At 52.0% G+C, this 26,676-nt stretch overlaps 1 long non-coding RNA gene across 1 annotated transcript; it reads right to left on the bottom strand.

Annotated features, from left to right (window-relative positions):
- Positions 1-8,291: 8,291 nt before the first annotated feature.
- LOC119106250 (uncharacterized) lies at positions 8,292-10,995 on the bottom strand. Its single transcript, XR_005095113.1, has 4 exons — positions 10,646-10,995; positions 9,630-9,755; positions 8,784-8,882; positions 8,292-8,412 (listed from the first exon to the last, which is right to left on the bottom strand). It is a non-coding gene; the product is annotated as an uncharacterized LOC119106250 (long non-coding RNA).
- Between the last annotated feature and the right edge of the window lie 15,681 nt (positions 10,996-26,676).

The following is a 26,676-nucleotide window of genomic DNA, read 5'->3' as shown; positions in this document are numbered from 1 at the left end:
GCGCCAACAGCTTCAGACGCCCTCAGCGTGTGCGGGCATGATGGGGCCGGCGGCGCCACCCGGGTTCCGTTTCCGATCACTGAGCGCTGTCACAAGTTGCTGCCGTCACAGGAGTGTGTCACAAAAGCTCCTACGTCTATGACCACAATCGCTTGCAGTGACGTAAGCACTTAATGGCAGCATAGCCAGCAGCCTCAGGCGCGCGCTTCACCGATGAGAAACTGGACTCAGACGAATGTTGCTTAGCCCCCACCCGCGGGCGCGCAGGCGGATGATGACGTCATGGGACGAGGTGGGGGTGGCGAGGCGGACGGAGAGGCAGCCTCCCCTCAGCAACGATGAAGGAACTTCCCGACGACGGAGCACGGTCGTTGACAGGAGATGCAGTGCGTTCGGTAGTTCCCTCGAGAGTCCGCCAGCTGAGGGGCGGGCAGTCGGGCGTAACGCAGCAGTGCTAGGCGAAGTTCATATGCCACCCATGTGAACGCTCCACAAAAACGCGAGTCAACGTCACACTCGACACGTGATCGGCTGATACGGCTGCCGAAGTTGAGTCACGTGAAGTACTGGGGAGGCAGTCAGGAGTCACATTTCGTCGCTCCTGACCTGGTCATGCTGCCGCGAATTCGGGCGGTTGAAATGTCGAGCTCGCGTCTCACCGCGTCCCTCAAACTTCGTGCATTCGAAAACCTTACGTTTCTCACGCTGGTCGATTGGTGGCGCAGAAGTTGTGGCGAGATACCATGACAAATCAACAACTGCACACGTAATGCCTTAAACACGCTAAAAGAAACACCATTTGACAAAGCGAGCTCTTGTTGCCCACAACTGCATGGCAGTAGATCGATGGTTGCAAATATCAAGCCGTAGAAAGTAAGGAACCGTTAAAAGCGTGACTATCGAACCAAGCCAGCGAAGCAGCTATGTTTTCGGTTAGCTGTCGCTCAAACAAAGCTCGGCCTGCGGTCTTCCTCGTAATAATTAACAAGCGCCCGGGTGGCCGGTGCATACCCCTTCGCTCGGGTGGGGTCAATTTGACTCCCCTTAGATCTCAGGAACTCAGAGAGCTAAAGAGACCAAATTTAAGGGGTGTACTGACTTGCGTATGAACATATAAGGTCAAAGTTTGACGTTCTTAGGTCAAAACCTACGGTGCAAATAAGGTCAAACAATGCTAATTTCAGGTTGGTCTCCAAAGGCCCACAGAACCTAAATAAACTGTCCGAAGGAAAAGTTATCATGTTCATTTTAGGTCAGTGCCCTTGCTTGACTTTTTGGGAGTCATGGTAACCAAAATCATACAAGACTGCGTTGAGTTTTGGATTTGGATGAGCGACAAATATTACGCTAGGCGGTATGTTCCTAAAAACAAAATGTTGACCTGGTTCATTTTAGGTCGATGATCTATTTTGATCTTTAAGGAGTCCATGGAAGGCGTATAATGCGGTTCCTGTTATCAATAAATCTAAAATGGGTGCCAGAAACTACCCTATACGACAAGCTCTAGAGAAATGAAACAGGTTGGTTTTGGCCTTGGTCTAACCTTCATATCTGACCCTATGACAATGGAATTTGTTCATTCAATTGTTGTGTTGCCTAAGAAAGCATCTCAGAGATGTATGGCTTCGTCTAAAACTCAGTTGTTGGATCAGATTCAACGATACCCTAGAAATTACCTTCGCTAAATTCATGACCTGACTTTGAACTGCCAGAGGTCAGCGACCTTACAATGTACATCTAAGTGTTTGATGCCAGACAATCCGCTATTCAACTGTCGACAGATAGACAAAATTTGGCGAGGCCACGCCGCCCCGTTCAGGAACCATTTTGGGAAACCTTCCGGGGAGTCAATTTGACCCCCACCCGAGCGCGTTTTAAGGTGGACAGGTGGACAGCACAAAAGCATGCGCCCGCAAAGTCATACTTAGTTGCTTGATGATTGCTGTGAAGCTCTTGGGATACCAAGAGCTCTGATAAAGTGCCAGGACCTGACCGACTACTAAACATGCTTAGTATTTGGCCATCGTCATATCGTCTGTGATTCAGAACCCTTCACTCATTCATGCCGGTGTCACCAGCATATTAAAGCGTGTGTGGTCATCTTGCCGAAACAGGCATATCTAACTTTACCTGTCACTTGTGGCCTCTCCCCTGCCTTACATCAGACCTGTCACTTGCGGCCTCTTCTTTACCTCACTTCAGACCCGTCACTGGGGACCTCTCCCTTACCTTACTTCAGACCTGTCACTGGGGACCACTCCCTTACCTTACTTCGGACCTGTCACTTGGGGCCTCTTCTTTACCTCGCTACAGACCTGTCACTGGGGACCACTCCCTTACCTTACTTCAGACCTGTCACTTGGGGCCTCTTCTTTACCTTACTTCAGACCTGTCACTGGGGATCTCTCCCTTACCTAACTTCAGACCTGTCACTTAGAGCCTCTTCTTTACCTCGCTACAGACCTGTCACTGGGGACCCCTCCCTTACCTTACTTCAGACCTGTTACTGGGGACCTCTCCCTTACCTTACTTCAGACCTGTCACTTGGAGCCTCTTCTTTACCTCGCTACAGACCTGCCACTGGGGACCACTCCCTTACCTTACTTCAGACCTGTCACTTGGGGCCTCTTCTTTACCTTACTTCAGACCTGTCACTTGGAGGCTCTTCTTTACCTCGCTACAGACCTGTCACTGGGAACCTCTCCCTTACCTTACTTCAGACGTGTCACTTGCGGCCTCTTCTTTACCTCGCTACAGACCTGTCACTGGGCACCTCTCCCTTACCTTACTTCAGACCTGTCACTTGGGGCCGCCCCCTCTCGGCTCCGGTACTCATATGTCGCACTAATTCATGTATGAGCTGGCTCCCGGGTGGCAGCTCGCAGCGATATCAGTTGCACCCGTCTCAGGCAGCGGGACTGATCGCCCCGCTGGGGAGGAGCGTCGAGAGGTCGCAGACCCGCGGCCGGTGTCCTAGCATCGCCGCACCCGAGGTTAGCGGTCTTCTGGATGGCGACTCGCAGCGGCATCCCCCGCTGTCGGTTAATCCTTCATCCAGGCCGCTGCTATCCATCACAGTCGGGTCAATGGGTCTGTGCGACACGTGACTGGCACGCGTTTGTCTATGGAGGACATTCTGCGAAAAACCCTGTCACCAGATGCGCAGACGATGGCCCAGTGGGAACCACACGCATTTTCACCCGCCTCGCGGCCATAGGCGTGCCGGGGCCGCAGGGCCTCAGGCCGCAGGGCCTTAGGGCCGCAGGGCCTTCACACTCGACCCTTTGTGTTCCATTAGCCTGCTTTACCTCCTCGGGCGACTTCGGGAACTCGCCAGGAGGACAGCGCCGGGAGGCAGCTCGCACCTGATTAGGCCTCGGTCATCACCGCAGACTAAGTGGGAGAGCCCCCACGCGTTAACTGCGAAATTGTCTATGCAGTCCATGGCGCGCTTTTCCAGCCAGCCTATCACTGCCTGCCGCGACGTCCAGCACTCGCGCCGGGCCCCGAACCTCTCAGCGCGCGCTGCGGCCGCCAGCGCTCCGCGGATATCCATTACACTGGCCGCATTCCTCACTCTCCAATGGACATAATGACCGCCCTGCTTCCAGGGCCTTGGCTACCAGCGGCGCGGCACACGCCGTTGCCAGGTGGGCGGCAGCTGCTGCCAGGCGAACGGCGGCGGTTGCTGAGCAGGCCCGCCCGGGACGTATCTTCGATCGCCTTCGGCGTTGGATGACCTTCCCTTGGGCTTTTATAATGGTGTCATGGATGGTGACCGCGCTTGTTGGCACGCAAGCTCATTGTCATCGCGTGAAGTTGGGGATTGCATTATTTACTGGCATGCATTGCCAGTTAATAATGTAATTTGGGGGGCACACGGCTGTTGAAAAAAATACATTTCAGGCGCGGGGCCAGCAGTGCTCGCCCTCTTTGCCACCGCAGTAACATGACAGCCATCTTGTTTACAAGAGTCGACAAAACGGACGATTTTACGGTTATGAAAAAACGCATTTTCGAGTCATGTAAGCGGGTGTCAACGACACTACGACAGCCACGCATCGTGCCATGACTTTACGATGATGCGAAATTTGTCACAAACATTCACGTCACATGGCTCCACCCAGGCACCAAATATTAGATTGTGGCATTCAAGCGTCCTTTTTCCAGAGACATTCAAACCTTGGAAATAACAACCTCGCGCGTGTTAACATGTGGACATTGCATGCCAGTAAAAGACAGCGAGACTTTTTTGATCCCTGAAATTAAGCACGAACACGTATTATGTACGTGTGCAGTTTTTCGTTAAACAAAATTTGTGATGTCTACATTTACGAACTTCAGAGGCTCTTAAGCAATGGGATTTAGAACATCTCTATAAAACAACACAAACAGCGTCGTAATGTGCCACCAAAACTAAGGAGTGCTGCACAATACATCCTGTGGGATGCATGTATACATCGTCTCTCACATGACGTGTCATATGACAGCGACCCGCTCCTGTGACTAGCCAGCCGGCTGGTTTTGGAGCCGTCATCTCTGCTTCCGAGCCAGACATCGCTGCCGTCCACGAAACCAGCGAGTGCCCTGGCATCACGTGCACGCTGCAGCCCGGCAGATGACTGTATCCGTCAGTCGCGCGCATGCAGCTCTACAGTGTCGCACGCGGGTATCAGGCGCGCCAGTCCATCGATCCGGCGCGTGCGAGGTGGCAGAAAGGGTCTCTGGGAGTCGCCGGGTGCTGGAGCAGGCTCAGCATGGGCACCTGCCACCTTCAGAGATCAGCACTTCCTGACTCTCATCGACTGCGGACCACCGCGGCACCCCATCTGGAGGCGGCTCAGATGTCAGGACAGGACCTGTGTTGTCAGGCAGCTCAAGTCGGTGTTCGAGCATAGCGCGCTGAGGGGGCTGTTGACTTACAACGCCACCAGCCTTCGCAGCTCAGGGCTCCGCGGGTTCGCCAGCCGCTGGGGCATGGACGCGAGACATCGTTGTGCGCATGCTCCGCCTGACAAAGGGACATCGGAGCGGGGTCACCGGTCGGTGAACACCAGAGCGTTACGGAAGCGTTGCTGTCATGGAAACCATCTATCCCTCCAACGAAATGCTGCGAAGCGACGAGCCTTCCTCTTCCCTCGCCAACTGGCTATTCCGATACGAGATCAGACTGCTTGAAATCAGCGATATGGGGGAGAATGAGCGATCGGAGGGCGCTTACCGCTTCAATATCGGTGATCGTGAGCGGGTTCGGCACCCCAATCGACGCTGCGTGGTCGCGAGCTCCATCGGCACGCTGACCAGGACCGTCGCCGCGCAGAACGTCGAGATCGATGGCGTGTCTCGTCACGTGCGCGGCTTGCAGCTCGCCGCGTCGCCACCGCCGGCGCAACGGCGCTCCAGCGGCGACGCGGGCGACGATGGCGACGCTCTGGCTGTTGAGGTGCCGGCTCCCGTGGCCATGGCCGGTAACGGGGAGGGAGAGCGGTCGAGAGGGGGTCGAGCAGTATGGTGACTGGGTGTGAGATCAGAGAGTGTGGTGTGAGCGCCGCGCCGGCGCCGTGAGGGGCAGCGCATGCATCCTACAGGATGTGTTGTGCAACATTCCTTGGTCTTGGTGGCCTGTAAGGACGCTGCTTGTGTCATTTTATAGATGTGTCACATATCTACCGGTTTCAGAGCCTCCGGAATGCGTCAGTTTAAATGTCACAGATTGTCACTTAATGAAAAACTGTACACGTACATGATACGCGATTGTTCTCAATATCTTGAGACCGCAATATCTTGCAATTGATTGCAGTCGATTAGTTTCGAACAGATCGAAGGAGTCTTTCTGACTTTTGGCTTGCACGCAATGTCTATATGCCAACCGTGTGAGGTTGTCGCTTCCAAGGTCTCTGAAAGATGAACGTTTGAATGCTACATTATAACATTTGGAGGCTGGACGGAGCCATGCGACGTGGATGGTTGTGTCAAATTTCAAAGCAATCAAAGGAATCCGATTAGGGGTGACCTTGTACTCCCACGGTTTTCTCAGGCGTAATTTCGAATGTCGCAGTTGGAGAGTATGATTTTATTGTTTAGGATGCTTTGTTTTATCAACATACCAAATTTGGTCGATATCTGCGGAGTTCACGTATATTTACTAATAAGTGGCCTTGAACGACCTTGAACTTTAATCTTTTGTAATTCTGTTCTTTCTTATATCGCACTTACTGACCTTTATATGGTGTAACTGGCTCTATATGGTGTACTTAGCTTTATCTGTGGGCCAAGCCTCACTCTAATCGGTGAATGGGTGGAATGTGGCTCGCGAATGCGAATGTGAATGTGTGAATGTGAATGCGCCCTGATCGGTCCCGCCACCTGACTTTCCTCCTGCAACGAGTACTGCAGACCACCGTGCAGGCTTGAGTCATCTCGCGCGCAAGATACTGCATTTCGGTTTATGGCCAGGGGTGAGTTTAGAGTAGTTAACTTCACTTCCAGAGTAGGTACTGGCCTACGAAAAAATTGACCACGCGTCTTGCACGCGAGATGACCTGCACTTTGCCACGCCTCGCCGAATGCGTCACATAAATTGCTGTCGCTGCACACGGAGCCCGTGAGCGAGATGAACCTGAGGGCCTTGTCAGTTTGCTCCAAACATACGCTGACGCGTGGACCAGTGACCAAACTACCCGCATGGGCCATAACCTGCGCCCCTAGCGGTGTACACGGCGGCAGGGCGGCGGTCGTCTGCATACCGAGCGGCGTATCTCATGACTTGCCCGAGGAAGTTCGACCACTGTGAACAATTAAGAGCGTTACTAGGTCCTTTTTTGTGCGGTAAGGTTGTCTCATGCTGTGTATGCGTGCATGCGTTTGTTCTTTTTATCCCCTACCACTTTCCCTTGTTTGATGTACTGTTTTATCCCCCCGAATAACGACACGTGACAGCCATTTATGTATGTTGAGTATCACCTGACGTCAAATTTTATTCCATATCGATCAAACTTGACAAGCGTCCGGACGGGTACAGGTGTCCGCTTCCATTTGCAGGTTCATGCGCTGTTCTCATCGTGCTGGCGCTAGAATTGCAAAAATAATGCAAAAATCGCATATCTCCAAATTAGCACGCCGGGCGCTTACCGTAAACGTAGGATGAAATTTTCGATCACTTAATGTAAATGATATCGAATTACCGTCACTCTCGCGAGCGATTCCAATCGTAAATTTACCGCTGTAGTTAAGCGACTCATACAAGCCATGTAAGTTCTTTGTGCGTTGCATGGGTCAACCACCTAGGCTGAGGTCTGTATGGAAAACGTTCCTTTATTTGGAAGGGTAACATTACCAAAGAGTGAGGTTCGCTCACGACTGACTCAAGACAGAAATTGGAACAGAAAAATGTTTGCATACCGAGGGATCTTCGGCCACGACGATCGTGATGGAGAGGTGCGCATTTCTTCATGCGTTGCTCTTTTGGAACAAGGAAGTCCTGTAGGTAAGCTGCTGCCGATATATATATATATATATATATATATATATATATATATATATATATATATATATATATATATGAACTCTGTGAGGCTCACAATAAATTTCCGCCCAGACGAACACATAACAGCCCTCAGTATTCCCGGGACAAACATGGTCGTGCGTACCAAATATCACAGCCTAGGAGTTCATATCGCACGAGAGTCACGATATCGAAACGTTCGGTCATTGCGGAGGTCGACAGAGCTGACACCGTCATGTAGGCAGGCATGCGAGTACGGGGGGGGGGGGGGGCGCTATCAATCCGTATTCACGCACCAGGGTAATAGGCCTCAGCGCAAACAGCTGGCGAGACAAAGATCACGGGCCGACGCAGCTGGTGCTGATGTTAGGCCTTTCTGGATGCCACCCTTGGTCAGTTTCGGAGACACATATGGCAGCCCAGTTCATTCCAGGGGGCCGAGAGCCAGATTTGTTCGCCCGCGTTGTGATGACTCAAGACTACCGACGCCACTCAACCAGCACATCCGGCAGCCCCATCGCAATCGCCATGCGACAACTCGCAGTTCCCCATGTTCAGCTGTTGAACCCCTCCCGATTTGGACGCGGAATCCCAGCGCACAAGCCTCTTGTTTTCCTGCCCCCCACGCCATCCATGCCCGAATCCCAACGCTTCGTCTGTCGCGCCCTCTATGCACTCCGCGTCCTACTGCAGCCTACGCCTCCCGCGTGGCGGCGCGTGCGTCACCGCGTCCTCCGCCGGCCGGGCGCGCCGCCACCGGTCGTCGGCGGGCCAGCTGGCGGTGCAGCTGTCGCAGGCGCAGCCGCAGCCGCTGGTTGTCCGCCAGCAGCCGGCGGTTCTGTAAGCGGAGCGTGGTCTCGGAGGCGCGCCACAGCCGCAGCCCCGCAGGCGGTGTCCTCCGCGCGCCGCTGCCGGCACGGTCGGGGCAGTCAGGCGGCGAGCAGAAGCGGGGGTTGATGGCGAGGCAGGGGAGTGCACGGCGGGGACACTGGCGTGGCCCTTCCACTGGTGATATGAGGAGAACGGTAGTGTTCAGCATGACAAATAACACTATCCTATTCAACGCTATATCGATACCAGTGTCACATGCTTTTAGAGCCTAGCCATCCACTTCTTTCGGCGCCGGGTCCAGGGCAGAACATGGTTTACACATTCCCCATAATTTAAACATGTGAATCGCCCATTGAGTGAACCTTTGACCACAGATGATGCCAAACAGACACAAGAACAGACAAAATTATACAACAAAGCCGCATCGAGAGCCCACGCCATGTGATACCTTTGGTGATGGACGTCGTTTGGTTGCGTTTGGATGCGAGATGAGGTGGAGAGGGCACCTGCATGGCCTTCAGGGATGTCCTTCAAACTGGTACCAGCTCTGGAAAACCACAGCCAGTAAGAGCCACTGGATGAGATGCAAAGGTTTGATAATAAAATGGTGAATATTACCTGAATGGGGAGGGAATGAAATGAAAGTGCTATGGCAAAGGTTTGCAAAACATTACATAAAATTCTAACCCAAACTACCACAGATAATGATAGCTTGAAAAAAAAAACAGAGAGAAAGTCATGCAACAATATGCCATGAAGAAGCTGTGACTCATTCATTAAGGTCACACTGTGGTGGTAATTACTGTCCCCCACATCAAGAAAATCAAATAAAGAACATAATTACCAGACACATCTAAAACACCTTCCACCAACCCAACTTAATCCCAATTCTTAACAAAACATATGAACGGTTTGCATGGGTGACATTGCGTTCATACTCTCAGCCTGCCTGCTAACTGCAGGCCTTGTCATGTGTGCACTGATCCTACACTATCCTAGTCATGCCATGCAGTACCACAAATAGCTGCCTCTGCCCATTTGCAGGCAGGATTATGAGGGGATTTCAAAATGCTGGGCACACCAGCTGAAATGGGACCTCTCAGTTGCCAATCTACCTTTCAATATAACTTGATCTCTCTATATAAGTTGGGCCAAGTAATGTGCCTGCTCCCCTGCCCTGGGACTCAATGTATATATACATAATCATAGAGATGAGATATTCAAGGTGATACAACTTCTTCAAGAGCCCAACACAGGCAGGATGGGTACAGATAAACACAGGGGACATGCTCACCTGTTTTCTGGCTGGTGCCTGCTGGCAGCTGTCATCCCACTGGGTCCTGCTCCCTGCTGCCAGTCCTGCTGGGAACCACCAGTCCTCGCCCTCTCAAACAGGGCACTCTGACCATGCTCTGCAGGCCTGAAACCGCCCAGCTGTCTGTACAGTGCCAGTGTCTGGACAGGGAGGAATGTTGAAGAAGAGAAATGTCCTCGATATGCCAAATAAATACCAAAAAAACTGCCTGAACATAGGAAACAGCCCAACCAAATAATGTTTAGGTAAGAAAATTGACTTTGACCTATAAATCATGTTCATAACATTAATTTAGGTTAAATATTAGGTTACAAAATGTTAGGTTTCACCATATAATGTTGAAAAGCTTACAAACCATTATGATAGTATGACAGAACAATTCTGCTCTACAGTCATCATTGCTGATATGTTGAGAAGCAGCAACCTCACAGTTTTACTACAAAGTGATGGAACTAACCTATTAAGCAACATTTTCCATGCACATATCTATAGCCTTTAAAGATGGTTTAGTCTGTGACACCTGTTTAAATACTTCCACCCCAATACAAGTCCAGCAACAATGGACAACCTGTTCACAGTAAGACAAAGCAAAGAACCTGGTAATACAGCACGTAACAACTATTTGGAAAGAGACATGCACACATGAGTGCCTAACTGCATGCTAGTTATGACCCATAAACGGTAGTTCTACAATGGGGCTTCCTGAATCAACCATACAAGTCTGATTCAGAGCCAAGCAGTTCTAAGGAAAGAACTCGACCCACAACATGTACATCACTGTAAGTCAAACATAATCTAGCTTTTCCCTGGACTGAATAACACATGATGACGGCCAATGGGATGGAAGCTGGGAAACCAGAAGCAATTGCAAATTGCAAAATTGATACTGAAATATATCATCATCACATAAGGTTAGGAAGAGTCAAAATTGTCTTGTATTTACAGTGGTGTGAAGAGAAGGCTGTTTAAGCTCTCATACGTGAAACTACACAAACCTTATAATCAGAACGATGCCTGCCCCAGGTACGTCCACCCAAGGCACTGCCTCCGGAAGAAGCAATTTTCTTTTTTTGGTTGGTTTGTAATCACACTCCGCGAAATGATCTGAACATACACGAGCAGATTCCTTCAGATCAGATTCTTGTAACCCACATCTTTCAGCCCAAGCTTTTCGTAGTTCACCGCCTTTAGGAAACACAAAGAAACTTCTGCAATTTACATTATTTTTACCATCAAACACATTTTGGCAGGTGGTCACAGCACAATTAACCATTTTTACACAGATGTCCACAACATTTTAGTAGAACTAAACCCCGTGGGCAGCACCAGCCGACTCGCCCGCCGTCTTCTGTTCACGCATAACTTCCCCCAGCAAAGTACGCGTATGAGTACCCCAAATAATATACATTTATGGCGCGACTGCGTCAAACGTCAAGCTATAACGCTTTTCTTCTCTTGTTTGGAGACTCACTCGCGGCCGACGTACATATGGCGTTACGTTTACGTCTGTCGCCCATTCAGCGGTGGTGGCTCGTGACTGTGCAGAGCCCGGGAGCGGGGACAATAGCTCCAGAAAGACCCTAGGACACAGCTAGCCGCTAGCGTGAGCCAAGGCCCAATGCGCTCCGAGCTGTTACTGGTCTGGGGGCAGCGGAGAGGATCGTTTGAGGAACTGCGGCAGATGAAGTATTGTTTTGCCTCTTTTCGTAAGGCCATAGAGAGTGAGAGCGAACATCATGATAATATAAAATAAAGAAGGGATTCTTCAGGGGCGTGGTTTTGCAAAGCGAATGTGCGTGTGAGGAGGGGGCTGAACCGTGAACATTTATGAACCTCCCGAAATCCTCTAGCAAACGGGTCTCTCCACGGCTTTTGGCCCCCTTTTCTCTCAAAGTTGGGAGTAAAGGCCAGAGCCCGATATGGGGAAGGGAGGGTTGATGAAACCTCCCAAAATCTACTCTTTCACGCACGCGTGAATAATGGTCTGACCCAAGCAGTTGCTGGTTGACCGGTGGTGACAAAATGGCTATCATTGTGTTTCTCAGATCCACGGCAACCGGCTTTATTCCGTACTTAGATCTCGATTAGGGGTCAAGCGACGATATGGTCCCTTGTATCTTGTTCCGTTAGGCAGTGGAAATCTGTAAAAGCGGTCCATAAATTACGTAGCGTATCTTTGGTAACTTGCAGAACCAACCATTTTCATCCTTTGTCATACGGGTTCCCATCGTTATTCAATGTCCTTAGCAATATTGGTTGCGCTTTACCAACCCTACCCCATTTGCCATTGCAGGACACTATTTATGGTTAGCCCCTTACCGTCTGTGACGGTCATCACTTCAGATAACTTCAATGACCAAATCGTCAATTTTGAATTGACTTATTCATGGCCCCTTATCGTCTGCGGAAGTTATCCCTTCTGAGAATTACAATCGTTTAGTTCACATCCCTGCATAATGAATTCGTCAATTTAGCCATTCCACGAATTTGTATTCGACTTACTGCCGTTTGTTAAATTCGCATGTTGACAAAAGAAATTCGGTTTATTGACCGTTCAGGAACTTCAAATTCCACTAGCGTGCTTGCTACATCAGTGGATAAGGATCTCACTTTATGCATTTTCGGGAGGGGGGAGGTGTTAGCCCCCGCAATGTGGCTTGAGCCCCCCCCCCCCTAATGCTCCTCTGAGCCCCATCAATGCATATGAAGAAAGGGAGAATGCTGGGCCAAATCAACACGGAGCAATTATCTTAACTATTGGTATACTAGATTGTGGATACCTAAACACATCGCCGTTAATTGGTACCAGGCTGATTTTGTGCCAAATATCCTGTAGGTACCTAATATCTGTCTTTCCAACTCCTTCATCTTAAGCCAGTCTGCAAATGTCGCACAGCGATTTTCAAATAATAACGCTTACATTGGGATGAAGAACAATTGACTGCAAGGTGTGGCAGCCTGTAAAAGTGTAGTGCGGCCCACTTAAAATTAGCGCATTCGTATCCCAACAGCGGAAGGGTATTCATGCTGCATAATCGTAGCTTCGGGGGTATTCAGTGATTCCTTATTGAGATTTACTAAGATGTTTTTCTCTGTAGATTGCATACCCATCCTATACGAGCTCGACTTTGGAGGTCATTTCTCAGCAGAAAAAAAGAAATCTGCGTATCACTAGACCTTTTCATCTTCACCGAGAACACAAATTCAAGTGGCAGAAATCCAATAATAAATCGGTGTGTGGGTGTCGGTTAGGTCAACCACTTCGTCTGAGCCCCCAACTGATTTGAGAAATTAACACCGCTGCTGGTGAGTTCCCGTTTGTTTTCATTACACTTTTGTCTTGCTTTTTATCGGGGTAGGCTTTTCAACGCATTGATCTAACTTAGTAAGATCGATTGCCGAATGTATCTAGATCTTGTGCATGACAACGGCACTCTAATATCTGTTACCATCCGGAACACCAGAGGTTGGAGGTTCGATTGCCGTGGTGGCCGCGCTTCCTGCCAGGGTGAGAGACAGGCAATGCCATATAGTCTCAGCAGCTGAGTGCGTCGTTGAGCTCCAATGACACGCAAACATGTTATACCATATCCTCTCGCGCCGAACCAGGCGTCTTATCGGCCAGGACCTTCCTGACACAAGCCACACAATATATGCCACGAGACACAGGTGAAGGATGTGTCTGGACACAAACACTGCACTGGACTGATGACTCGTAGGTGTGAGTACGGGACTGATTGCACTTTACTGTGGTTTGGCCCTAGCATTGAGAGTCCCCGTCAAGCATTGCTGTGAAAGGAGAACAAAGCACTCAAGCCACGAAGAGATGCAAGGTCACATATATCCACAACCTTTTAGACAGCTGCTGACCCACCAGGTGAAAATGATACCGGGCAGCACGAATGTGACGTGCACTAGCTTCTGCTGAGGCGCCACAAGGGGCGTCTGGTGCCAGCCTCTGATCTGCTTATTCACGCTGGGTTAGATCGAAACCGCTGTATGGTCCATTCGTGTGCGAGATACGCCTAGAATGCTGTCAAACTCAACCTCCACACAGATCTCAGCTGTCTCCAAAGGACAAAACGGGCAGTTTATCAGACGAATGGTCACTGATGCATCCCTCGAGGTGCGCTTATTTACTGCGTCTTGTGCTGCCATCTTTGGCGATTGCTTGTGCCGCCATCTAACGCACCCTCGAGTGACCGGCTCAGTACGAAACACTCTAAAGGCGGTCATTTTGACTCAAGATATAAAAAGAGAGTTAGATGCAGCACATTCACAGTTTAAAGCTGTGATATATGTGTGATTGTTTTTTATAAAAATAGTAGGTCCCTAGAGCATGAATTCGGGCCTGATAAAGTCAAACAAGGTTAAATACGAGATGTGTGCATGAAGCGCGTTCAGATCTCCTCACGCGACCAGCGTTTACCTGGATACCTGCTCAAAAGAAATATTTCTTCTTTAAATTGAATGTGTCATGTTATATGATCTTAAGGAGATCAAGATGACCAAAGCTCTTCTGGGTTGTTTTGCTATTTTGATCTCAGTAAGAGTCCGGAACTACCTAAGGCGGCATGTTCCTCAAACCAAACGGTTGACTTGGGTCATGTTAGGTCGGTGACCTCTTCTGACCTTTATGAAGTCCAACTAATTTTTATAACGTTCTGACGATCAAGGCACTTGAATACAGCGTCTAAAACTGTCCAAAATAGCCCAAATTGCACAAAAGCTGCCCAAGTATAAAAAACGATCAGGCTTTACCTCGATCTATCCTTCACTCCCAGGGTCAATGGAATTAGCCGTGATCCTCTTTTTGATCGCCCTATTGTCTAATTAACCATTGCGATGTAGTTTGACTTTGCCTACCTATCCGCTGTCGCATCAGCTTGAAAGATTCCCTTGGAATTGCCTTTACTGAGACCCATGGCCTGACTTTGACCTGCCACAGGCCAGTGACCTTATGAAGCATATGTAACCACTTTAAACCCAGCGAATGGTTATTCAGCTGCCTACAGATGTGTCAGGTTTGCCGTGGCTACATCTCACTGTTTGAAAATGCATTCTGGAAAAAACCTTAGGCGGATCAAGTCCACCTCCCAGAGCGCGCTCTATAACAACCGGGTACTAGTGTCTGTAAGCGACAAGCGGCCGGGACCTTAAAGCTGGATCTTAACCATGTGAAGGCATACTTTGACATCAGATACAGATTAGCTACTTTTAACGACAATGCAGACGAAATGATAATCATGATAATATTTATTTTCCAGTATTTCCCAGTCCCAGTGCAGAAAGACCGGTGGCAGATTTTCATTTTTTGCCATTATGTTTATTTGATGCATGCTGCCGTCTAAAGCACCATCGTCTTATGTCATCGCCAGAGTCGCAGTGTTGCCGCTCCCACAAGTCGCCGACGTGTTTCAAGGTCAAGGGCAGCCTCCTTCGGATCATGACGCAGAACAAATGGCGAGCGTGACGCGCTTCTAATTTCTGTAAAAAAAAATATAAAATTAGGTGCGAAGTAATACGTTGATGAACTCTTGGAAAGCTCAGCCTTTGTGCCACTGTCGTGGTCGAGACACAGGATGCTGGCTTCGTCATTCAGCACTTCTGGGTACGACTACCAGAGCCTTGTTTGCTCCCTCTTACGTGGTAAAACGAGTGCCAACTGAGCAGAGCAGGCACGTAGCCAAAGCCCTGAGAAGCAAGTGACACAGGGTTGACAAAGGGCCACCTGCCGGTAAAAGCCCGCCTCCCCCACCCCCTTCCAATCGCCTAATATGGCCTGTTTCCCTTTGAAATTTTTCAGTCTTAAATTCCCTTACTGGAATAGAAGTGACAGGCTACCGCGAGATCAATTCCGCCTGAATTGCGTAGTCAGTCAATTGTAGATATCATGCATGAAACAACTGCATGAAATAAATCATCAACGCTTTTCATCTTACAATGGCCAAGTGGACTCCTAAACCGACAGAACTCAAAAACTTCGTCAGAATCTTTATGTGGGCTGTACAGAGTATTAAGAACCCCGCAAATGTAAATCGAAATGGGTCAGCAATTTGTATCAACATGGCCAGGACATGTTTGTATGGAAATTTTGAAAATTCAGTCAGAATTGGTACCTGATACAAATAAGGCAACGTAGTTTTGAGGGTGCACGCTCGTAAACCTTAGAAACAAAACTTCAATTGCAGCCTTTACAGTCGGCGCGTTGTTGGTCTCGCGGCTCACACGAAGCCGTCGCCAGCGGACTGAGCAAAATGATCACGCATTTGGAAGAAGTACGTTTGAACGCTTTGGGGCATCAAACCGCACATTTAAAGTGTGACAGGCCGTATATTTCACCGGTGCGATTTTTAGATTGATGGATTGAACGGATTGGCCTCTCAGCACCACAGAGTGGTGCTGCAATCTGGTGGCAAAACTGTAGGAGTAATGGGCAGAATATCCATTTTCCGTGCTGCTGTAGCTGTCAATTTGCTTGGAGTACATCTGTATCCTTCTGTATCCATCTGTATCCTCAAAGTTGTAAAAAAAAGGTACGCCCAGCCTAATTTTTGAAAGAATGAATCATGTTTTTAAGACACTCGGAAACATCATTCCACAACAGTCGCTCTCACGAGTACGGCACCCGCTGCCTGGTGTTGCTTTCAGTGGCCAACGCCGTCCGGTTTTGCGGAAACTGCGACCCAGGCCATCGCTGTCCTTGCTTCCAAGATTGCGGGCGCGCAGGTTAAAACCTTTTGATAATTTGTTTCGCTTGTCGAACCTGCGAAATAGTGAACGTTCTCAGGCATACACCGCATGACTTTTTTTGTTTGTTTTTTTAACCAGTTTTGGCCCACTCTTTTCGACCGTAATGAAACCCCTTACATTTTCGGGAAAGGGGCCACCTTGAATAGAACATTAGGGGGTACATTATTGTTCCTGGCCAAGGGCTGAACGGCCATTTTGTTCCACCGCGGGGTGTCTCTTGGCTGTCATTCTGGCGACACGGAGCGGGATTCCCTGGTTGATCCGGAGGCCCTAAGAGGTATGCATTATATGACGTTGGACCCCTTCCTGACACGGGGGCTTCTGAACCGCGCAGACCGCAGCTGACCCCGGATCAACGCAGGAACTCTCATTGACGCAACAAACATCCCTGAACGCCGTAGGTGGTCCAATAATTGGCACATATACTCTGTTACGGCTTAACGGGCTCATACTAGAAATGGGTTGAAGGGTCCACCATTCGGTATTGGAGACCCAGACTAGAACAGCCATCTTCCGTTGCCTCAATGTGAACAATGATCATAAGCTTTCACGTAACCTAATATCCTAATAAGAACCCTAATAACAAGGTCCGTATAGAAACCTCCTGACTGGCGTTTCATGTCACGGCACTACAGGTGGAGGGGGGGGGGGGGGCAGCCCTGCGTCCATTCGGGCCCTTGATCTTTGACCCAAGGGGCTATCCACCTCTCTTCGGACCTCTTTAAACAAGGTTCGCGGCCGACTTGGGGCCACTAGCCGAGCCACGACTCCCTGTTATGTACTGTGGGCCCCTGACCGACACAGGGGCCCCAACAACTGCTTCAGGGACCCAGACCAATGCAAATCGGGGTCCCCGGTTTCGCCCCTGCTTGGGGAATGGTCTCCCAGGGTTCAGACCGACAGGGAGCCAACTGTTTAGTGTTCGTGGTCTCTGACCGACTTAGACACCTGCATTGTCTCATGGGGTATTCAAGCGATGCAAAAGGACCTGTGACTAATATTTCAGGTCATGATCTTACGGGCCACGATCCTTTATGCCACCTACAGCCAGTCCTTCAGACCCCTACGCTCTCTAACTGGGCCTTTGGTAGTCGGTTCCGTTAGGCCACCCAGGCCCTCCTTCGGGGGCCAGAGAACACTGCTCTCGGCCGGCTCGGGGCCCCTTGCCAGCACAGGACCCCCTGTTAGGCGCTGTGGCCCCTGACAGATACAGGGACCCTGGCCAGTTTGAACCACTGGTTCCGGCTCTGTAGCCACCCAGGCCCTCCTTCGGGGGCCAGAGAACACTGCTCTCGGCCGGCTCGGGGCCCCTTGCCAGCACAGGACCCCCTGTTAGGCGCTGTGGCCCCTGACAGATACAGGGACCCTGGCCAGTTTGAACCACTGGTTCCGGCTCTGTAGCTGATTGGTAAGTGACCCCTCAGGCCCATACCGATACGGAGCCGGCTATGCAATACTGGTGGCGTCTGACCGACATCTAGGCCCATATCGATTCAGAGTGTCGGCGCAAAATCTTCAAAATCAAAATCAAAATCTCTTTATCGGCGCAAAGGGCCTTTCGACTGACATTCGAGGGTCCGTCCCTGCAGACTGGGTCCCCCGAATAAGGCTCCAAGCGGCCTTTTGTGTCCCTAGACCCTCCAATCGGGCCCTTGATCTTCGGATTCGGTGGTCCTCCAGGCTCTTCGGGCTTTCTCTTACACTGCCTCTTGCCAGGTTGGGGCCCCTTGACAGCACAGGACACTCCGTCAGGCGCTGTGGTGGCCCAACCAGTGAAAATTGCTGGCTCCGGTCCCTACTTAGGAAATGATCCCTCAGGTTCATGCCGCCACGCAGCCGACTGGCGGTGTCTGACCGACATATGGGCCCTCATCGGCTCGGGGATGCTGTTCAGCGCGCAGGGACCCATAGCTGGCATTGGAGTCCTCGGCTCGGCGGACCGGAGCCCCTGAATGCGACCACCAGCCGGCCATCCGGGCCCTCAAATCGTGCCTTAAATCGTAGGTCCCGAGGAGTCCTTCGGCCACCCGGGACGTACGATACGATAAAGGGGCTCATACCCCCCGTACCCCCTCTTCCTGTGCCACTCACAGAGAGGGATGAAGTGTCATAGGATAGGCGTGTCATAGCTGTGCATGAAGCACAAAGATTCTACCGCAGCTTGAGTGAACTGGCTAAAAAAACACAGATGACGTTAAACCATTTGCATTGGTAATCAACGTTCAGCAACAGAGTAACTGTTCAGTCATCACAGTAGCATATGTTGGCGTGTGATTCAACGCAAGTCGCTCAGCTAGCTCAACGCCTTCTGATCTACAAGGTCTTTTGTAGTCGATGGGGAAGTGGGAAAAATGTGTATGTTTAAAAGACCGGCTACCAATGTAACTGGCCGTGGTTTAAATAATGAGAGAGTTGTCTGTCAAGGAGCACATGCTGCTAGCCATGTACACTTCAACAAGCATGCTTTCAGTCCTTATCCTTCCTTATTCTTATCTTTAATTGTCTTTCCATTACAATGAATCCTTCCATCGCAACCAAATTTGCCAAATTACCCCAAGTTGGTTACCTCACGGGCTGCCTAAAGACCGAAGATTCTACTCAGAAGACAGAGGTAGAAGTCCAAAGACTCGAGTCATCTCACCTCGCAGGTGCGGAGCCATTTTCTTCACCTCACAGGCACTGATTCATTACCTCACCTCGCAGGTCCGGAGCCATTTCATCGCCTCGCAAGTCCGGAATCATTTATGACCTCGCAGGTTTGGAGTCATCTCATCACTCGGCAGGTCCGGAGTCATCTCTTCACCTCACGGGTTCTGAGTCACACCCGTCAGTCATCAGAGGCACTGTGCCGTCTGTTAATGGTGGGGGGGGGGGGGGAGGGGGAATCCGCAGGGATCACTCACAATTGCAGTGTCCTCGCATTCAACGTGTCCCTTGCAACGACAGGCCATGCCAGAAACAAATGCCTCACAGCCAGCTTCTGCGGTTGGTGGGTCAAGCTCCCTCTGTATTGAGCAGAAGGTGCTTGGGCTTCAAGGCTGAGAGGAATGCACATCCCGAGTCACACAAACCATCCCTGCTCACTGCGATGCGCGTGCGTTCAGGTCAGTGACGTCACGCGTCCGGGTCAGCTCGATGGGTGGTCCTCTCGTCACTGATCCGCCAGTCTGGAGGGCCCGAGCCTGTCTGGGGCTTGTGATCAAGGAAGCATCAGCCAGTCAAAACCCGCCGATTTGGGCGGCTTTGATGGTAAGGTTTTGATAGATTTATCCCCAAGCAATTTCCAAACCTTATGTTTGGAAGATGAGCGTGTGAATCTGCATCGGAAATGAAAATGTATTGTATTCTAAGTAAGCTGCGTTGCTTCAATCCACCCTTTACAAATATGAGGGGTGAGCAGACAGCAATTAAGCAGAAGATGAGGGGATTGACAGGCTAGCTATAAAACAAACAAATGAGGGAAAGATCTGAGTGGTTTGAACTAAAAAACACGTGCCATTGAATTAAACACAAACGTCTGTTTGCTGCCTGCTCCAAAGAGCTTGTTTGCTGTCTGCCTGACTTTTTTACCTAATGCATCCAACCAGCTCCTTACCATAATTCGGATAAGGGCACTAAAATTGGCTCAAAATCATGTGCTACATAACGTAATAGGTGGGATACGTAACGATTCATTGTAGTAAATAGCAGAGGCCCGTTGCAATTTGTGTGTTGGATCCGTAACCGTGCGCGTCATTTTATGTACCGGTCTTTCTTGTCCTATGTACTCAGTCAAGAATTATTAGTCGCATTGTTTTTCTATGTGTGAAATGGTTCATCGATGTGCGTCTGATGCTGGAGACACGCCTCAAAATACTACTGGTTGCATCGAATATATGGTATTTGGAAGCTCGTTTTGGGTGCCTTCGAATTGCGTGAAAAGAAAGTGTCTCAACTGTCCAAACCGTGATCGGGCACTTGAAACAAGCACACATGCCCGGTCGAAAAAACACCGATACTCATAACTTTTAGTCGCCAAAAAAATTCGGTTTTCGGTAGGCATTATTGTTCCAATGCCCTGGTTCAACATAAGACGCATTCCATGCGGTTTTGAAAGCCGGTCATCCCATTCATTTATGTTTGGAACTATTCAATTGGGCCGTGCTCATACTGTTCATGATCTCACTCTTCGGACGTCCGATCGACGTCACTCTAAGTCACTTTAATGCCCGTTTGTGAAGCAAAAGCTTTGCAGCGTTCTTCGGCAGCGTCCGCTGAAGCGCGCGATGGCTCTTCCCACTTTCCGTATCTTCGGTAGCGTCCGCTGAAGCGCGCGATGGCTCTTCCCACTTTCCGTATCTTCGGCAGCGTCCGCTGAAGCGCGCGATGGCTCTTCCCACTTTCCGTATCTTCGGCAGCGTCCGCTGAAGCGCGCGATGGCTCTTCCCACTTTCCGTATCTTCGGCAGCGTCCGCTGAAGCGCGCGATGGCTCTTCCCACTTTCCGTATCTTCGGCAGCGTCCGCTGAAGCGCGCGATGGCTCTCCCCACTTTCCGTATCTCATGGCAGCCGCAGGATCGTCCCCTTCCGTATCAGCCCTGGTCAGATCACCGGCTCCTCGTGCATTCTGTCTGAAGACCGTGGGGTGGTCAGGTGCCCGGCGCACTTCGCTGATGCCGTGACGCAGCTTGTCACGGTGGGCCGTGGCACGATGGCATTGCGTGCTGATTGCATGTGAGTCAGCGATGTGTCACATGTTGCGTGAGGCTTAATCGCAAAAAAGAGATCCGCAGCAAAATGTCCGCAAGTCGTTGCACGAACTAGGTGGCTGCACATGACAAACCACCATTGTTTTGGAAAAGTTCTGAATTGATAGATTTGTTCTGAGTGTGCATCAAATGGTATGTCATAACACATGACAGAAAAAAGCACATTTACGATACTCATCATAGCGGAAATGACGACTCATTTGGGAAATGGGAATAGATTAACTCATTTGCTTCATTACACCTATAACACAAATACAGTGATGTGATTGACCTTATATTTGTAAAAGGCTGTTTTCATGCTTCTCCGTATTTCCGTCGATAATTTCATGCTGCTTGAAATTATGTAAGGAGTGTTTTGCCGTGTTCTTTCCCGCCGGTATCTTTTATGATATCCTATTATTGTCTGCGTTGTCAACGAAGTAGAGAATGCAAAATTTAAATGGGGTATATATGAATATGCATATTTAGTTAGATCCATCAGAAATACATGCTTCGCTCAAATAAAAACACACCTATTGTAAACGTCAGCGTTGCCGTTTTATCGCGCAGTTCATCTTTGGGGGAGGGGAGCAGCAATATAGGACGGGTGACTGAATATGAGAAAAGATGAATGCCACTCTCAAAATTATCTTCAATACTGCTCTCTCCCCGAAATTGGGTTACTTTCTCGTCAAAGCTGGCGGGTTGGATCCTCTCTCAAAAAGGAAATATGAATGGGAAACTACAACACTGACCTCGAAATTGTCGATAAGAAAACGACCTCAAGTGATCATCACTCCACATGTCAATCAAATTTGACGTAGCAAAGACTCATGGTTAAAACATGGCGTCTGCAAACGTTTTTGCACGCATCTTCAGGACGATTACACCGAAGGGGATCTCGATCAATCTCCGCTCTTGACTGTCCCGCCTAGACCCATCTCCGGCAGTGACCGCCTCATCCATGCTGACTGATAACCCACTGCATCAAGCAGCGGAAGCGATCTCCCATCAGCACAGCCGAACCGTAATCACGGTCCATCTTCAGCGCGACCCGGGGCGGCCGCGGCGCCCGCTCAGCTGGCCTGGGTCCGCCCCCTGGTGACGTCACAGCGTCAGCTGGCGGCGCCGCCGGCCGGCGCGCGGCGCTCCAAGTTGCGCGCCGAGTCGGGCGGCGCCGAGTCGTGCGCGCGGGCGCCCAGTGCCAAACGGCGCGTCGAACGTCGAAGGGCTCCGTCGGCGGCGACGTTGGTCGGAGAGTCGGCATCGACTGCGCGCGCCTGTGACTGCCGATTGCGGCGCGGGGTCGCGCCGGGCGCCGCTGCGTGGTGCGGCGCGAGGTCGGGTCGGGTCAGGTCGTGTCGCCTCGGGGTCCGCGCCGTCGCGGGCGCGGGCGAAGTGTCGGTCGGCGCCGGCGCGCAGCGGTGCGTCTCCGTCTGACGCGTGTGTGTCGTCCGGCCGGGCCGCGTGCGCCCCGTGGCATGCCGCGGCGCTGAGCGCGCCGAGACAATGCTCTCGTTCATGCTGCCCAATGAGGAGAAGGGCTTCAACCTGAACGCGGTGGCGCAGAATGAGGCGGTGTTCCAGGTCACCAACGGCCACAGCGAGGTCAAGACCGAGCTGAGCGGCGACCCGGCCGCGCCGCCGGCTGGCCCGGCTCGCGGCTCGCCCAACAACAACAGCCACCCGGTGCTGGAGACGCCTCTCATCAGTGCCAGTTTGGACAACATGCCGCCGCCGCAGCCGCCGCCGCCGCCGGCGGCCACCGCCCCGCTGCTTAGTCGCGACCTCTCCCTCATGGAGGACTCGTACAGCGACGACGCGGCCACAGAGTCGACGCTGCTGCTGCGCGCCGACGAGCGCGCCGACGAGGTCATGACCCCGAGCACGGAGAACACGCGCTCCTCGCCGTGCGGCGACGAGAAGCCGCTGCTGCCCGTCACCACCGTCTCTGGCAAGACCGGCAAGCTCAAAAGGTCAGTGGCTGTGTCTGCTTTCCCCGGCGTACCCCGCACGGTTCCCCGGGGTGCCCGCGCTGCACTCGCGGCGCACCCTGTGGTGCACCCCGCGGCGCGCCATGCGCCGTGCCCTGCGGTGTCCGCCGGTCGTCGGCGGCCCTCTGTTTATATGCGGGAGGCGGGCCGCCCCCTCCCCGAGCAGCACGGTGGCCGTATCGGCGCCGCGAATCGCCTCGGCACGTGCTAAAAATACGTCCGCCAGATACGGCGTCACTCAGTGTATCTGCCAGTGTATCTGTCAGACGAGGTGACGTGGAGAATGGAGCGGCCTGGGGCTGTCACTGCGGCGCCCGTGGCTCGGCCTCAGCAGTCGTGGAAGACGTCGGTGTCGCGGCGCCTCGAGCCATGACCGAGCCGGGCAGCTGGTGGCGTGCTTTGGGCCTCATTTGGTCGGAAGCCTCGCGGCCTAAACGTGCGAGGGGACGAGAATGAGGCTCTGGTGCGGTGTTTTGGTGTGCGTAATGGGCTGCGATGCCGATGTAGGACCACTCTTGCCCGATGCAGCACCGTGCGTGTTTCTTCGCATTATCGCCAACCTTTGTCATGCGACTGTGGCGGGACGCATTGGCAGCCGCCCGAGAAGACCGCCACGCTATACACCACACGCCTACACTCAAAGGCGAGGACTGATCAGAAGTGATCAGGACTGATCAGAAGATCAGATCGCACGGACTACGGCTGCAGTCCGACGAGGGGTGGACACGCCTCCCGTCGTTTCGTCGTAACGGACGCGTGTTCACCGCTTCATGCGTCGTCCACCATACGCACATCTACTCCAGCTACAACAACGGCAACTCGGCGGCCCCGGTACTCGCCCCAAGTCGCCCGGCGGTAGTGGAACACCACGTCAACAATGGGATCTGCTTCCAGGCCTGTGCGACACTCGCTGCCATGGCCTTGGATCCAGAACCGGTCGGGCGCCGCGCGGCGGGCGGTGGCGAACATGTCCAGAGCACTGGCGCGTTTCTGCACTGCGAGATCCGCAGCAGGATATCGGCCATCAGGTGGTCGGTCTGAGATCACTGTCGTCGCGTCTATCTATCTCCCGTTCCCCGTCGAAAAACAAGCGAAGGTTAGGAAAGGAATTGGGAGAGAGTGAGACCAATACGACAGACAGGCACGATGGGCGCTGACCCGTGGTAACAGCACCCGCTGTGGACACGTCTGACAAATTACACCTCAAAAGCTCGATAAATAAAACCAATATCGCAAGATGCTCACGCCCGTCACCTTCGACGGCGTCAATCAACAGTCATCCGTCATGATCGCGCTTCCTTCCAAGACGACCCCGTTCCCCCTCCTGTCCTCCCACCACTAGCCAGCTCTGACGACAGTGCCCACGTGATCGCTGCCGCGTGCCAGCGCCGGTCATCAACGGCGGCTTTTTGTGTGGCTCACCGCGGCAAAAACGCGTTCCGGTGCGGCAAAAAGACCGCCGCCCGAGGCTAATTGATTGTTCGCCTTAGCGCCGGTCACTGAGAGGCTTGGGGACACTTTGTGGTTGTCGCTTTGCGTCGTGAACCCCGCCTCTGAGCCGTCCGAACGTCGGAGGTTTTGGTGATAAGGGTGGGGGGCTGTCTTGATGGGACGGCATCAGGCGATCCGCAAGGCGATTCGACTCACACTAAATCCGTTAGCACGGAAGGCGGGTGGTTTGCCGCGCGTGCCATCACTTTCTGTGAAGCGAGCATGGATGTCGTCATCGTGGGTTCCTCGCACCAACTCAAGGGGCGCTGCATGACCATGGGAGCCCAGACGCTCCAAAACCACGATATGATGGGTTTGTTTTTGTGTATTTTGGTTTGGGTTGATTATTTTATCACCATCGCGCCGAACCAATAGGGTGACCAAACAGTCGACGCAGTCCGGACAAAAAAGCTTGCAGCGACACGCGCCAAATTTCGATCGATGACTGATATCACGTTCGTGGATCTAATAATTACCAGTGTCGGCAGAGGGCCGGGGGGTTTTAATTCGTTTCGTCACACAACTCCACGTGGACTAACATGCATGTACTAAGTTCTCAAAGTTGGTAATCCAACTGGGCCTGCCCGCCCCGCGCTCTGCCGCTCCTGCAAGCTGCCCCAGTCGGCGGGCAGCGAAGGCCAGCCAGCTTTCCGCGGCGGCGGGCCCTCCGCAACCTGACCAGCGTCGGCTCTCGCTGGTTCGCGCGCACCCGACGCCGGTCGACAGGACCAGAGCCAAATCGATGGGCGCGCTGCGTCGGTCTGGCCGGCTGCCAGTCGGGAGCATTACCAGCCGCAGTTGTGACTATTGCCGCGTGATTAGAGCCGCTGGCTCCGCCGGCTGTGTGCTGACGGCCTCGAGACTCGCCATCTGTGCGCGGTGCTGGCTGAAGGTCAGACGGGTCGTCTTCCGACGACATTGCACTGTCCGTCCCGGCCCCGATGGCCAGGTCATCCTCGATGGTTAGAGCTTGGCCAGGCTCTGTTTGATTCATCCAAGACTCGGTCTACTTCATTCAAAGCCTAACCAAACTGTGACCACTTGCTTATCGTGTTCGAGATCAGGGGCGCAGCCAGGATTTTCTTAACGGAGAGGCCCGGGGCCCGGTGAGCACGCGCCGCACCGATTTTTTTTTTACTTTCTGTCGAGTGCCATCTATGGTGAGAAAAACAAAAACAAACAAACTCAAAAGGGGGTCGGGGGGTCGGACCCCTCCCTACGCTGCGCTCTTGTCCCAGGCTTGTGCTAGACAGTTCGTTCATGCTACAGTTCGTGCTAGACTCAGCTCTGCCTTGACATCATGCACGCAAGAACCTGGTGAGGTCAGCCGGCCCAGTAAGTTCCAGCACCTAACGGTACAACAAAAAAACAGGCTCACTTGTTGTGGGTGCTCGAGGACCGCGCTTGATCCAGATCATCCAGATGTTTGGACAGAATCGCGGTGAACGCACCAAATTCTCGCTGATGTTTTAGTTACACTGTTGTCATGAGCGCTCGGTTTCCCAGACGCCCAACGCAGCTCAGTTTCGCGTTGATAGCCACCACTTACTCTGCCCTGCAGACGCCGTTTCAGAGTTGTGCGGTACGATATATGTAACTGGTGCAGCGCAGCGTGCGGTAGCTGATTGCGTATTGTGCTCAAATGACGCCGTTAACTTTCTAGCTGTGCGCGACTTCACATCATGGGTGTGACTATGACGTAAACAAGAGTGACTGTAACCATCTCTTGCCGCATCGGATTTCTCAGGTTATTTCCATCTTCCTTGTTTGGGAGGTTCAGCATAGCGCCGAAAAGCCAGTAACGAGGAAGGAGCTAAGTTGATGGGCGGAGGGGAGGGGGGGGGGACAAGGCGACTTTTGCGTTGCTATTGAGACACCCAAGAAAAAGACATGCGCTCCAAGCGAGCGTTCGGAAGCCACGCTCCGTAACCCAGACGCTACCGCTGGCGGCGCCCCTGCCGGGGGCCACCCAATGCCCTAGTGACCCGAGAAGGTCGGTTTAAATCCCGCGCCGCCCCCGGCGCCGCGCGGTACCAAAATAAACAGGTGGCCATCTGGCTG

Source organism: Pollicipes pollicipes, unplaced genomic scaffold (assembly GCF_011947565.3).
Source record: "Pollicipes pollicipes isolate AB1234 unplaced genomic scaffold, Ppol_2.1 Scaffold_6138;HRSCAF=7277_pilon_pilon_pilon, whole genome shotgun sequence".
Classification (NCBI taxonomy): Eukaryota; Metazoa; Arthropoda; class Thecostraca; order Pollicipedomorpha; family Pollicipedidae; genus Pollicipes; species Pollicipes pollicipes.
The sequence above is the reverse complement of the archived record's forward strand: the minus strand, read 5'-3'. Positions and strand labels throughout refer to the sequence as shown.